The 13,148-nt window shown below is 53.3% G+C and overlaps 1 long non-coding RNA gene across 1 annotated transcript; it reads left to right on the forward strand.

Moving 5' to 3' along the window:
* The first annotated feature begins 2,811 nt into the window (after positions 1-2,811).
* LOC114484248 (uncharacterized) lies at positions 2,812-9,826 on the forward strand. The gene is made up of 3 exons (XR_003676915.2): positions 2,812-3,005; positions 6,356-6,449; positions 6,753-9,826. It is a non-coding gene; the product is annotated as an uncharacterized lncRNA (long non-coding RNA).
* The last annotated feature ends 3,322 nt before the right edge of the window (positions 9,827-13,148 follow it).

Here is a 13,148-nt window from a genome sequence, read left to right on the forward strand (position 1 = left end):
CCCCAGCTGCTGCACCCCCTGCCCGCCCACCCGCCTGCCTGGCAGCCAGTGAGGACTTGAGTGAGGGGATTACCTATAGGGACACTGACACCTTATGGAGAGATATTTGGGAAGAAAACCTGAACCTTCTGATGGCTTCTGCTGGGACAGCCATGGAGCCAAGTAACAACTGATAGTCAATCAACAAACACCGTCTGAGCCATGTCGGTGCTCCAGGCAACACTTTTGGGGGCCGAGGGTGGGGTGGAGCTGAGCAAAGGCACACAGAGCAGCGCGTCCACATGTGGCTGGATTTCAGGATCCCCAGCTACCTGAGAGCCACCACACATGTCCCAGGCTCTCAGGACTGAGACACTCCTGGCCACAGCACTATAGATGGGGTTTGTTCTGCTCCCCAGCACCCCCTGAGGGTGCCCCTACAGCACGTCTGGCTGGTCTCTGCTTGATTACTCCCAGCCACGGGGAGCTCACTACCTTTGCTTTCAGCACATTCCTGCATTGAGGACCCATGGCTCTTGTCTGGTCCTTTTGTCTATGGAGCTGAAATCTGCTGCCCATGGTGCCTGCCCCGCCCCTCCTATCATGGGTCCTACATCCAGGTGGGTCTGCTGCATCACCTTTATCTGGGCCACCCCCTAATGGCTGGGTGTGCTGTCCTTGCCTCAGACTCCAGCTGTAGAACAGGCCAGTGGAGATGGAGCCCTGCCCCGCCACTCACCGCCTTCTCCCCGTACTTCTCAGAATGGCCACAGGGTCCATCACACGGTCGCAGTGTTGACCACCATCTCACCCCTGGAGCATCTCAGCCTCCCTCCCACCCCTGCCCTCAGGGGCCGCTCTTGCCTCCGGCCTGGGCTTGGTGGTGGGGACCGGCTTGACCCTGTCAGTGGGACCTGGGAGGCCTGGTGGAAGGGGCTGGGCCCTCTGCTCCACCCCCGCCCAGGTCCTCCCTTTCCCAGGGCCTTCCCTCGGGGAGCTGGGCAGGTGGCTGCCCCATGCACCGTCCAGGGACATGGAAGACACCAAGCCACAGAGCGAGGCCCCAAGGTGGACCAGAGGCCTGGCTGTGGCCGCCTGGGACCCAGCTCCCCGCCAAGCCCGCCAGACGGCACTGGGGGTTACAGCAGTGTCCAGTCCCGGGGTTCTCAGGACCAGGGTCTCCATCTGGACCCTCTAAGACAGGGCTCCTGGTCACAGGGCGGCCCGCGCTGAGGGGCCTCGCGGACAAAAACCTGAGCCGGATGTGAGGTGTGGGCGTGGGGGCCTGAGATGCCGCCGGCCACGCCGTGTCCTTCCATGGGGCTGGCCAGCAGCCACAGTCAACGCAGCGCCTCCCAAGGAAAACAGACAAACACACAAACACGTGCGGACAACACACAACAGCACTCCCGAGCGTCTCAGAACTGGTTCAGGACAATATTTGCTCTGAACTCAAACCCGACACCCCAGCTGGCTGCATCCCCTGGGGCCACACGTGGGGCGGGTGGGACAGTCTCCAGATAGACCCCTCCCTTCCCCACCACGCACACAGGCACGCATGAAGCCTCACCCCGGACCCTCCGCGTGCACGGGGGCGGACAGGACCCTGGACCCGAAATCCTCTGGATGGGAGATGGGAGAGGCCCATCTGGGGCCCAGGGCGGGACCCCCAGACCCGGGCAGTCGGATGCATAAAGAGGAGCTGGTGGCTCCCTTCTGGAAGGTTCCGTCCCCTGCTTCAGTTGTCCCCTGTTGGGTTTGGCGGCTGGCAGCCCCCAGCCTCATGGGGAGCCTGAGCGCGGGGTGGGCTGTCCTGCTTTCATCCCTCTCCAACCCCACTGGCCCAGACATGCAGGGTCTGACCTCAGAGGGCCTCACCAGGCCCAAAGAAAGGAAGGTTCTGGATCTTTTCAGGGGTCAGAGAGCCCTGGGGGAGTCTGGCTGACTCCAGCCCGCTCAGCCACTAAAGACCCCGGCCCCTCCCTCAGGGGCACCCTCTGCACCCCACTCCCAGAGCCCTTTTCCCCAGCAGCACCTTCCAGAACAGGCAGAGATGGCCCAGGTCTGCTGAGCCCCAAAAAGCCACTTTTAGAAAGGAACGTCCAGCAGGACGGTGAGCGCTTCAAGGCCGAGCCGTGAAGCGCCCTCGGGTGGGTCCCCCCCTGCTGCATGTCCTCAGGGCCCGCAGGAACGGTCCTGTTGTTCTCGAGCCTTGAGGGTCCCCGCTGGTGCCCCCCCAGCCCCCATCCTGTCCCTTCCCCCGGACGGGGGTCCACACTGCGGGACACGTTCTCCTGGGGGGGCAGTGGCCCAGAGCTGGCCCGGGCGTCTTCCGGATGATGAGCCCACGCTGCTCCATCGTCTCTCCAGATGCATCGCCACAGCCCTGGACCACGAGGCGAGGGGTGAGGCCCCCTGAGCCTCGGGTGGGGGGGGCCCTCCTTGTCCCAGACGGAGTCTCTAAGGCCTGTAGGCCAGGAGGGCTCAGCACGGACCAGGGATGGTGCACAAAAAAATCCAGCTGAGAAAACCAGCAGCAACCGGGGAGGGAGGGTCCCGGAACCCCCAGATGGGGGCCCACAGGGACATGCAGGCCCAGCACCCCGGGAGGGGTGGGCCCCGGGTGGGAGGTTGGAGCATTGGGTTGTGGGAGACTATCAGCTACTCTTTCCAATCTGGTCACCAGTGGAAACAGTAAGAAAGGGGGAGGCCGAGCCCAGGCGGACAAACTCACTCACTCATTCATTCATTCACTGATTGGCTCACTCACTCACCGTGTACTTGGCCTCAGTGGACACCAGACTCTGTTCTAGGTGCTGAGATGGAGCCGTGATGAAAACAAAGCCCGCCTGTGAGGGGCGCTACAGGAGCAGAACCTTGGGACGCCCACCCACACTCGCAGCACCCGGATCGCGCTGGGCCTGGCTTTGGGGGTGGAGCTTCCCCGCCATCCTGTGACGCCAGCCCTGCCCCCGGCCGCACCCTAGGAACAGAGGGAGGCGGGGTCCTCGCCAGCTCCTGCTCTGGTAGGGCCTCACTGAGCTGCCCTATGGCCCCCAGTGGCTGTGAGCTGCCCTCAGCCTCTGTCTCCCCCTCCGACCTCCTGTCCTCCACCAAGTGGCCCAGCCCCACCTGGGCAAAGGGGGCGAGGGGGTGGGACAGGCAGGCAGCAAAGACAGGCCCCTGGCCCCGGCCCTGTAGCGCTGCCCTGTCTGTGGGCAGGGAGGGATGGGGTGACCTCTGGGGGCCTGGCCGCAGGCTCCAGCGCGCCCCAGGGCCGGCGTGCAGAGGAAGGGGAGATAGGCTCAGGATGAATGAGGTGGATCAAAGGGAAAGATAAGGCCACGCAGAGCAGGGTCTAGAAGCATTTAGGACCCAGGGAGGAGGGGCTGCGGCTCTGGGAGCTGCATCGCCAGGTCAGGCCTCCGCTGACTGCTCCAGGCTCCCACCACTGGCACACGGAGGCCACGGTGGGGTCTGGGCAGCTGTTGGCAGGGTGAGGGCTCTGAAGCCTGACATCTAGGTTGTAGCCAAATCAGATTCCCCCAGCCCTGAGAGAGCCCCTTCCCCCCGAGACTCAGTTTCCCCACCTGTCAATGGGTGCAGTGCCCCGCCTGGCCCCCAATGGGTTAGAGCTAGGGTTAGGGTTAGGGTTAGGGTTAGGGTTCGGGTTAGGGTTAGGGTTAGGGTTAGGGTTAGTGTTAGGGTTAGGGTTAGGGTTAGGGTTTTAGGGTTTAGGGTTAGGGTTAGGGTTAGGGTTTAGGGTTAGGGTTAGGGTTAGGGTTTAGGGTTAGGGTTAGGGTTAGGGTTTAGGGTTAGGGTTAGGGTTAGGGTTTAGGGTTAGGGTTAGGGTTAGGGTTTAGGGTTAGGGTTAGGGTTAGGGTTTAGGGTTAGGGTTAGGGTTAGGGTTTAGGGTTAGGGTTAGGGTTAGGGTTTAGGGTTAGGGTTAGGGTTAGGGTTTAGGGTTAGGGTTAGGGTTAGGGTTAGGGTTAGGGTTCGGGTTAGGGTAAGGGTTAGGGTTAGGGTTAGTGTTAGGGTTAGGGTTAGGGTTAGGGTTACATGGTTTAGGGTTAGGGTTAGGGTTAGGGTTAGGGTTAGAGCTAGGGTTAGGGTTAGGGTTACATGGGTTAGGGTTAGGGTTAGGGTTAGAGCTAGGGTTAGGGTTAGGGTTACATGGGTTAGGGTTAGGGTTAGAGTTAGGGTTAGAGCTAGGGTTAGGGTTAGGGTTAGGGTTAGGGTTAGTGTTAGAGCTAGGGTTAGGGTTAGGGTTAGAGCTAGGTTTAGGGTTAGGGTTAGGGTTACATGGGTTAGGGTTAGGGTTAGGGTTAGAGCTAGGGTAAGGGTTAGGGTTAGGGTTAGGGTTCGGGTTAGGATTAGGGTTAGGGTTACACGGGTTAGGGTTAGGGTTAGGGTTAGTGCTAGGCTTAGGGTTAGGTTTAGGATCTCCCCCAAGAGTGAGCCGGAGTGTAAGAGCCCCAGTGGGGCTTCCTGGGAGAGGCTTTGGGTGAATCTGCTGTCTGATTGTGTCCTCGGCTCTGGGGCACAGGGCTAAGCTCCCGGCTCAGTTCTTTGGGCTACTGTGTCTCACGTGTCCTCTGAGCACTCCTCTGGTCCCCACCTCCGACAGGCATCCTCCTCTCCTGAGGAGGATGCTCTGGTCCCCACCTCTGCCTCCTCTCCTTAGGCCTCTCCTGAGCTACACACTCACCTGTTCTTTTGGTCTGCGTGTCCTGGAGCCAGAATTCCCCCCCGGGGCAGCTCCATCTGGCCGCCCCGGCTGTCACGTGGGGTTGCCCTTCGGGCCCTCTCTCCCTGTAGCTGACGTCAAGTGGGTCTTGGATCTTACCCAGCCCCCTTCTGATGAATTCTCACCTGCAGCTCCTCTTTGTTGGAAGCTCCTGCGCCCCTGACCAGCTGGCTACTCTGCCGTCTTCCCCCCACCCCGACAGGGTCCGCTGTCACAGCACCATCCCTGCCGCCACCCACCACCCACCCTCTCCCAGGTCTGCCACCAGGATGCTTCCAGAACACGAGGGGGTCCCTTCCAACCCATGACCCAGGCCCGCGGCAGCATCCACAGGGCCCTTGGGATTCCACCTGGGTACCCCTCCCAGCTCCTGGCTCTCAGAGACCATCTTCTGTTCCAGAACCCCTTCTCCCTGTGCCCTTAGCACCTGGCGAACTCCTGGTCATTCAGCCACACCTGAAGCCATGGCCCCTTTGGGGGCTCGCTCCGGCTCCCCCTCCCCTGTCCCCTCTTTCAAACACTGGGGGTAACATGGGGCTTTGTCCCAGGCCGTCTTCCCTCCTCTCAGACTCTTCCCTGAGATATCACATCCAAGACCCCCATGTCAATCATGATGTAAGCAGCAGGGTCCCCAGAGGAAGGTGTGCAGATTCGCCAAGCCCAGGGCCTTCGGGCCCAGCTTCTACTGGCAGCTCTCCTAGCACATCTCAAAGGCACCCGTTAAGAGGCAAAGCTCTGCTCATGGCCCAGCCTGGCTGCCGGCTCTGGGAATTCACACCATCCGCGCCCAGCGCAGCCCAGGGGCTGGGGGTCGTCCTCCAGGTCCCTTGTGTGGCCCAGCTGGCTGGCCTCGCCCCGTGGCTGGCACCTACTTCAGGACACCATCATCGTTTTCTCCAGTGACTCCGGCCCCCTCCCGGCCAGCGTCCACTCGGCCCCTTCCGGTCTGGTCTTCCTATACCCACATGCTCCACGTGGTCCCCACGTTCCTGCCCAGGTGGGGCCCTGCCGGCACCTCCAGGGTGAAAACACTCACACCCAGGGCAACGGAAGCCAAGGAGAAGTTTCAGGCCATGGTTGAAATGCCATCACATCTTCCCTGAGGCAGGGGCTGGGAGTGTGTGCGTGGGGGGTGGCAGGCTGGTGGCAGGACCCTCCCTCCGCTGCCCTCGACGTCCTGATATCCCAGGTCTCGGCCAATCCCTCCATGTAGCTTTGAGCCCTAAATCGCTGCTTCCTCTCCACCCCTGCCCACACCGGACCCCCTACCCAGCTGCCTCGTCCTCTTCCTCTTCTTTCCGGAACCTTCCTCTAAGTGCCCTTCCTGGGTCTCCACGGACCTGGTGGCCAGAGCTGGTGGTGGCATTTTCCTACGCTACCCCTCGCTGACTTTTCTCAACGGCCCCCAAGCATGTTGTGTCTTCCGCACTTGGACCTGGTTCTCTTCTTGTCCTTTGCTGGTGGACATCGCCCACCCTCAGAGCTCCAGGTCTCCCCGGTAGCTCAGCTCTCCCATCCAGTCTCCAGCCGTGAATGTGACCCAGTCCACGGGCAAAGGACATCCTGGGAACAGCCCATGAGCACCTTGGTTTCCACCCATCGGAATGAGATGCTCCCTCTTGTCCACAGGACGATGGAAGGGGACGGAGTGACCCACTGGGACGAGCCTGGGTCCCGGAATCACCACCTGGAGGCCCTGCTGAACACCCACCTGAGCTGTTACGTGAGCTGGAAGAAAAACGTGGATTGTGTGATACGGCAGCAGCCTCTCCTAACAGATTCCCTCCTCCAGGGCCGCCCCAAGGGCTCGGGGGGGGTTGTCAGAGCCCCGAGGGCCCCCGCAGGCCGGGGTGGGGTGACCCACAGGCACTGCGACTTGTGGGGACACTTCTGCAGCACTCGGGGCTGGGAGGCCATCAACACTGTCACTCGCATACATTATTAATATCTTTTCTTGCTAAGGCTACTTCCTCTTGTGTTTTATAAAGAGACCGAGTTTTGTTTTGTTTTGTTTTGTTTTTTTTAGATTATGAAAATAATGCACCTTTGCAGAATGAAACCTGCGCAGTGGAGAAGGGAATTAGAGAAAAAGAAATATCGCTCAGAGCACAGAACTGGGAGAGGCCCTGGGACCAGTGCTGCCTCTTTCTCATCTTTTCTCCGTCGCCTGAGTGGTGATTTCAACATCTGAATGCCAGGGTGAGGAAGTGGGGGTGATGACATAAGGATAACGGAATATGTGGTTGTGACTAAGTTACTCGACGGAAGGACCGTGAAAACGTGAGGGCAGCTCACACACGACTGAGAACCGAGCGTGAAAGCGGGTCCCTTGCAGCTCACAGACAAGCCTCTACAGCGGGAGATAAGCCCCAATGTGACAATCAGGTGTCTGAACCTTCAGCTGTTAGGCCAAAGTCACGGTCCTGCTTGGGAAAACCTGGGAGCCTGATGGGTGGAGTCAGGGCAGCTGGATGGACACCCCCAGGACGCTGAATTCCAGGCTGCCCTGAACTTTGTGAGCTTGCAGGAGCAGCCATTCTCTCTGTTAGGAGCTGTGTCCTTTCCTGGCTTCCGAGCCTATAACAAGCATTAAATCACAGCAACACCCAGCCTGGAACATGCAGGACCTTATAAAGGAAGAGGGAGAGACAGAGACAGAGACAGACAGATGGAGAGAACATGAGTTCCAAATATCAGAAATGAGAGAGGCGACAACCACAGATTCTACAGATATTAAAAGAATAAGGAGCGGGCTTCCCTGGTGGCGCAGTGGTTGAGAATCTGCCTGCTAATGCAGGGGACACGGGTTCGAGCCCTGGTCTGGGAGGATCCCACGTGCCGCGGAGCAACTGGGCCCGTGAGCTGCAGCTACTGAGCTTGCGCGTCTGGAGCCTGTGCTCTGTAACAAGAGAGGCCGCGATAGTGAGAGACCCGCGCACCGCTATGAAGAGTGGCCCCCGCTTGCCACAACTGGAGAAAGCCCTCTCACAGAAACGAAGACCCAACACAGCAAAAATAAATAAATTAATTAATAAAACTCCTACCCCCAACATCTTCTTTAAAAAAAAAAAAGAATAAGGAGGGCATATTAGAAACAACTTTATGCCAATAGATTTAATGACCTAGATGAAATGGGTAAATACTGGAGACAAGCGGAAGCTGAACCGGAAAATGTTTACAATGGCATCAAAAAGTATGAAAGCCTTTGGGGTAAATCTGATGAAAGATGGAAAAGCCCTATTCATGGAAAATGGCAAAATATTGCTGGGAGGAATGAAAGAAGAGTTAAATAAATGGAGAGATCTCACGTTTTCACAGGTCCCAAGATTCAGTGATGTTACGATGTCATTTCTCCTCAAACTGATCTCTAGCTTCAGTGCAACCCCAATCCCAAATGCAGCCGTCCTCACAGCAGAAATGGACAAGGGGACTCTAAGGTTCATACGAAAATACAAAGGTTCTAGAAAAGTCAGACGTCTCTGAAAAAAGAGACAGCAGCTGGAGAACTAACAGTCCTCAAGAGCAGAGTTCTTAGTGTGGTGCTGGCAGAAAGACAGACAAAGAGACCAGTGGAACAGTGAGCCCGGGAGTGAGTCCACACAGGTATGTACCATTTGTTTATTTTTTAATTTTTTGAAGGTGCAGAACTCTTGATTTTTTTTAATTGAGGTATAGATTAGATTATGTACCATTTATTTCTGACCTTGGTGCACAGTGAAAAGAGGATAGACTTTTCAACAAACAGATGCTGGAATAATTGTGTACCTTCTAGAAACGAACCCACTGCAAGCCCTACCTCACACCATACACAAAATTTAACTCAAAATGGATCATAGACATGAATGTAAAACCTAAAACGATAAGATTTCCAGAAGGAAACATGAGAGAAAATCTTTGTGATGTTAGGCAAAGATTTCTTAGATATGAGAGCAGAATTACAATCCACAAGAGAACTAACGGATAAACTGGCCTTTATCAAAATGAAAAACTTCTGTCCCGTGAAAGATACTGTTGGGACTTCCCTGGCAGTCCTGTGGTTAAGACTTCGCCTTCCAATGCAGGGGCTGCAGGTTCGACCCCTGGTCGGGGAACTAAGATCCCACTTGTCTCGGGGCCAAAAAACCAAAACACAAAATAAAAGCAGTACTGTAACAAATTCAATAAAGACTCCAAAAATGGTCCACATCAAACAAAAAAGTCTATGAAAAAAAAAAGAAAGATACTGTTGAGAGACTGAACAGACAGCCTCATGCAAAAAAAATGAATCAGACCACTGTCTTACAGCCTTCACAAAAGTGCACTCAAAGTGGACTAAAGACTTGAATGTACAACCCGAAACCATAATGTCTAGAAGAAAACATAGGCTCCTTGACGTTGTTCTTGGCAATGATTTTTTGGATCTGATACCAAAAGCAAAGACAACAGAGGCAAAAATAAACAAGTGGGACCACATCAAACTGAAACCTTCTTCACAGCCAAGGAAATGAGCAGTGAATGAAAAGACAACCTAGGGAATGGGGGAAAATATTTGCAAATCATATATCTGATGAGGGGTTCATAGCCAAAATACATAAAGAACTCATACGACTCAATAGAAAAACAGAAAACAAACAAACAAAAAAACCCCAAACAATCTGATTAAAAAATGGGCAGAGGACCTCAATAGACATTTTTCCAAAGAAGATACACAGATGGCCAAAAGGTACATGAAAAGATGCTCAACATCACTAATCATCAGGGAAATGCAAATCAAAACCACAATGAGATACCACCTCACAGCTGTCAGAATGGCTTTCGTCCAAAAGACAACAAATAACAAGTGTTGGTGAGGACGTGGAGAAAAGGACACAAGAAGAGAAGAGACTGGTAATTGCCCCAGGATGGGGATGAGGGGTGGGAGAAATGGGTGAAGGGGGTCAAAAAGTACAGACTTCCAGTCATAAAATAATTAAGTCCTGGGGATGTAATATACAGCATGGGGACTATAGTTAATAACACTGTAGTGCATATTTGCAAGTTGCTAAGAGAGTGGATCTTAAGAGATCCCATCATAAGAAAAACAATGGTAACTGTGTGTGGTGATCAATGTTCACTAGACTCATCGTGTGGTCATTTTGCAATAAATATAAGCATCAAATCATTCTGTTGTACACCTGATACTAATATTGTGTTATATGTCAATCATACCTCAGTTTAAAAAAAGAGACGGAAAAATCAGGTCGTGAACGGGAAGAAAATGTTTGCAAACCATATGTCCGATAGAGGACTCGTATCCAGAAGATATAAAGAACTCATAAAACTCAACAATAAGAAAATGAACAATTCAACCTAAAAACAGGTCTAAGATTTCAATAGCCACTTTACAAAAAAGATATACAGATGGCAAATAAGTACATGCAAAGATGTGTTCCGTGATTAATCATTAGGAAACTGGGAGAGCTAAAATGAGGTAGATCCTCCGTAACCGCAGGTAAGGATTTGGAGAAGCAGGAGTGCTCACGTAGCCAGGGGTGCAAACGGGACAAGCACTTCCCAGCACAGGGTGGTGGTGTCTTTTTTTTTTTCAATTGGAGTATAGTTGGTTCAAAATGTTGTGTTCGCTACAATAAAGTGCTTCAGTTATATATACATACATGCATATGCATACATATATATATTCTTTTCAGATTCTTTTCCATTATGGGTTATTACAAGTTATTGAGTATAGTTCCCTGTGCTATGCAGTAGCTCCTTGTTGATTATCTACTTTATATATAGTAGTGTGTATCTGTTAATCCCAAACTCCGAATTTATCCTTTCCACCTTCGGTAAACATAAATTTGTTTCTATGTCCGTGATTCTGTTTCTGTTTCGTAGATAAGTTCATTTGTATCATTTTTTTAGAGTCCACATAGAGGTGATATCATATGATATTTGTCTTTCTCTTTCTGACTTACTTCGCTTGGTATGATCATCTCTAGGTCCATCCATGTTGCCTCAAGTGGCATTATTTCACTCTTTTTTTATAGTTGAATAATATTCCATTGTATATATATGTACCACATCTTCTTTATCCATTGATCTGTCGATGGACACTTAGGTTGCTTCCATGTCTTGGCTATAGTAACTAGTGCTGCTGTGAACATTGGATGCATGTGACTTTTCGAATTAGAGTTTTCTCTGGATATATGCCCAGGAGTGGGATTGCTGGATCATATGGTAACTCTGTTTTTAGTGTTTTAAGGAACCTCCATGCTGTTCTCCACAGTGGCTGCACCAATTTACATTCCAATGTGGCAGTTTCTTAAAAAGTCAAACGTACACCTACTATATGACCCAGCCATTCCACATCTCAGTATTTACCCAAGAGGAAAAAGAGTGTGTCCCCGTAAAGACTTGTATGTGGATGTTCATAATAACTTTATTTGTAAAAACCCCAAACTGGAAACAACCTACCTGTCCCTCAGCAGACAAACAGATAAAACCAAACAGGGTTAAATCCATGTAACAGAATCCACTCACCAATGAAAAGGAATGAATTACTGGTACACACAACGGCAGGGACAGATCTCAAAGTGATGGCGCTGAATGAAAGAAGCCAAAGGGAGAAGGAGTGCTCACTGCATGACTGCATGGACAGAAAACTCTGGAAAATGCGACAGTGAGCAGGTCCACAGTGGGGGCAGGTGAGAGGGGCACGAAGACACCTTGGGAGCGATGGGTGCATTCACCACCCAGCTGTGGCCGCGGTTTACACAACATATGTACGGGGTAAGTTTGACGTTTGTCAAAACCTACCAGGCCGTGAACTTTAAACATATGAAGGTTGCCTGTATCTCAAGAGAGCCGCTCTTGAAAGGGACTGAGGATGGAGGTGAAAGAGGCTGCGGGTGGCGACTGTCCCACTGAAAAGTCCAGCCCTGGACCTGCGGCTGGATTTGGGTTTGTTTTCAGACCCAGAACCTGCTGCTCGGAGAGGGGAAGAGCCCTGCACATCACAGCAAGTACCACGGTCCTGGTCCCTACGTTGTTCCCCAGAAGTAACCATGGCCATTCACTCGAGTGGCTGTGTGCTTGGGAAAGGGGACCCCTTCCTTTGCAGGGCTGTAGGACACGGGGTACCCATACCCTAACCCTGAAGAGTTGCTGTGGTTCCCTGCTAGGGTGGAGGCCTATGGGGGTCAAGAAATAAATGGGGTCCAGGTCAGTGTCCAGTTACACTGGGTCCACTGGGTTCATGGACCCACCCAGGGGTCGTTTTCATGGTCTCTGAATTTATCATCGACATTGAGGTATTTGACAGTTAATAATGCCAACAGCTGGTCACTCTCGAAGGTCCAGTGAGGAAGGTCAGGTGTAAGACCCCCAAACTCTTCTTGGTCACGATGGCGAATCAGAAGCATTCCGTGTCCTGGTGGGAGCAGCAGAGATTCGTGCCACTGAGCAAGATGTACGGTGATACCGACCATGTTTCCATGTTGCTCGCTGGTCTGGTCCTGTAGAAATGATGGGTCCTGCAGAATGGCTGTCACCTACTGCAGGCTCCGCCCCCCGGTGCCCCGGGTCGTGTACCAGGCATGTGTCTTTGCCAAAGCCTTGGCTGTGTGGTCCATGACTGTTGATTTAGTGGGTATGAGACAGGCGGGGACCTGGGACCCTTTGCTGCAGCGCCGGCACCTGGACAAACATCTCCTGAACTACAAGATACAAAGAAACTATAAGGGACTAAAGATAACTGCGTGCTCGTGCAGTTGGGGCAAACCATCGATGAAAAGATACAAAAACACCAAAAAACCCAACTGCCACTTCTGAAGAGCCGCGAGCAAAAACAGCGGATTGAGCATGACCCCTGCACAGACCACCACCAAAGGGCTGGGCGGACCCCCTAAGCCACCCCTCCAGCCCGACCCCTGGACACACCCCTCCCCTCACCCCATAGAAGGAACCAGCTGGCCCCCCCTCCCCCTCCAGAGGGAGTGATCAGTAGAACGTGTTCCTTCTTTTTGCTCCCCCGTCCAGCCGCAGGAGCCCCGAGAAAGCCTTGCCTGAACTTCTTGTCTGGCATCTCATCAATTTCTAATGATTGTGGAAGGCCAGGAACCCTGGTCGGAATGAGGTACATTCATGTCACAGCTGGTTACAGGAGAGGGTCAGCGGCAGGTCTCACCCCCCTGGGACGGATGATGGTACACAGTTAAGACTTTGCCCAGGTGCTTCTGGGCCATCTCCCAAGACAGTCAGAAGTGGGGAAGCAGCCTATGGAGTGGGAGGAAATATTTGCCAACCGTCTATCTGAGAAGGGGCTAATATTCAAAATACATAAAGAACACATACAACTCAATAGCATAAAACCAAATACCTCAATTTAAAAATGGGCAAAGGGGGGCTTCCCTGGTGGCGCAGTGGTTGAGAGTCCGCCTGCCGATGCAGGGGACACGGGTTC

The sequence above is a fragment of the Physeter macrocephalus genome, chromosome 18 (genome assembly GCF_002837175.3).
Source record: "Physeter macrocephalus isolate SW-GA chromosome 18, ASM283717v5, whole genome shotgun sequence".
Lineage (NCBI taxonomy): Eukaryota > Metazoa > Chordata > Mammalia > Artiodactyla > Physeteridae > Physeter > Physeter macrocephalus.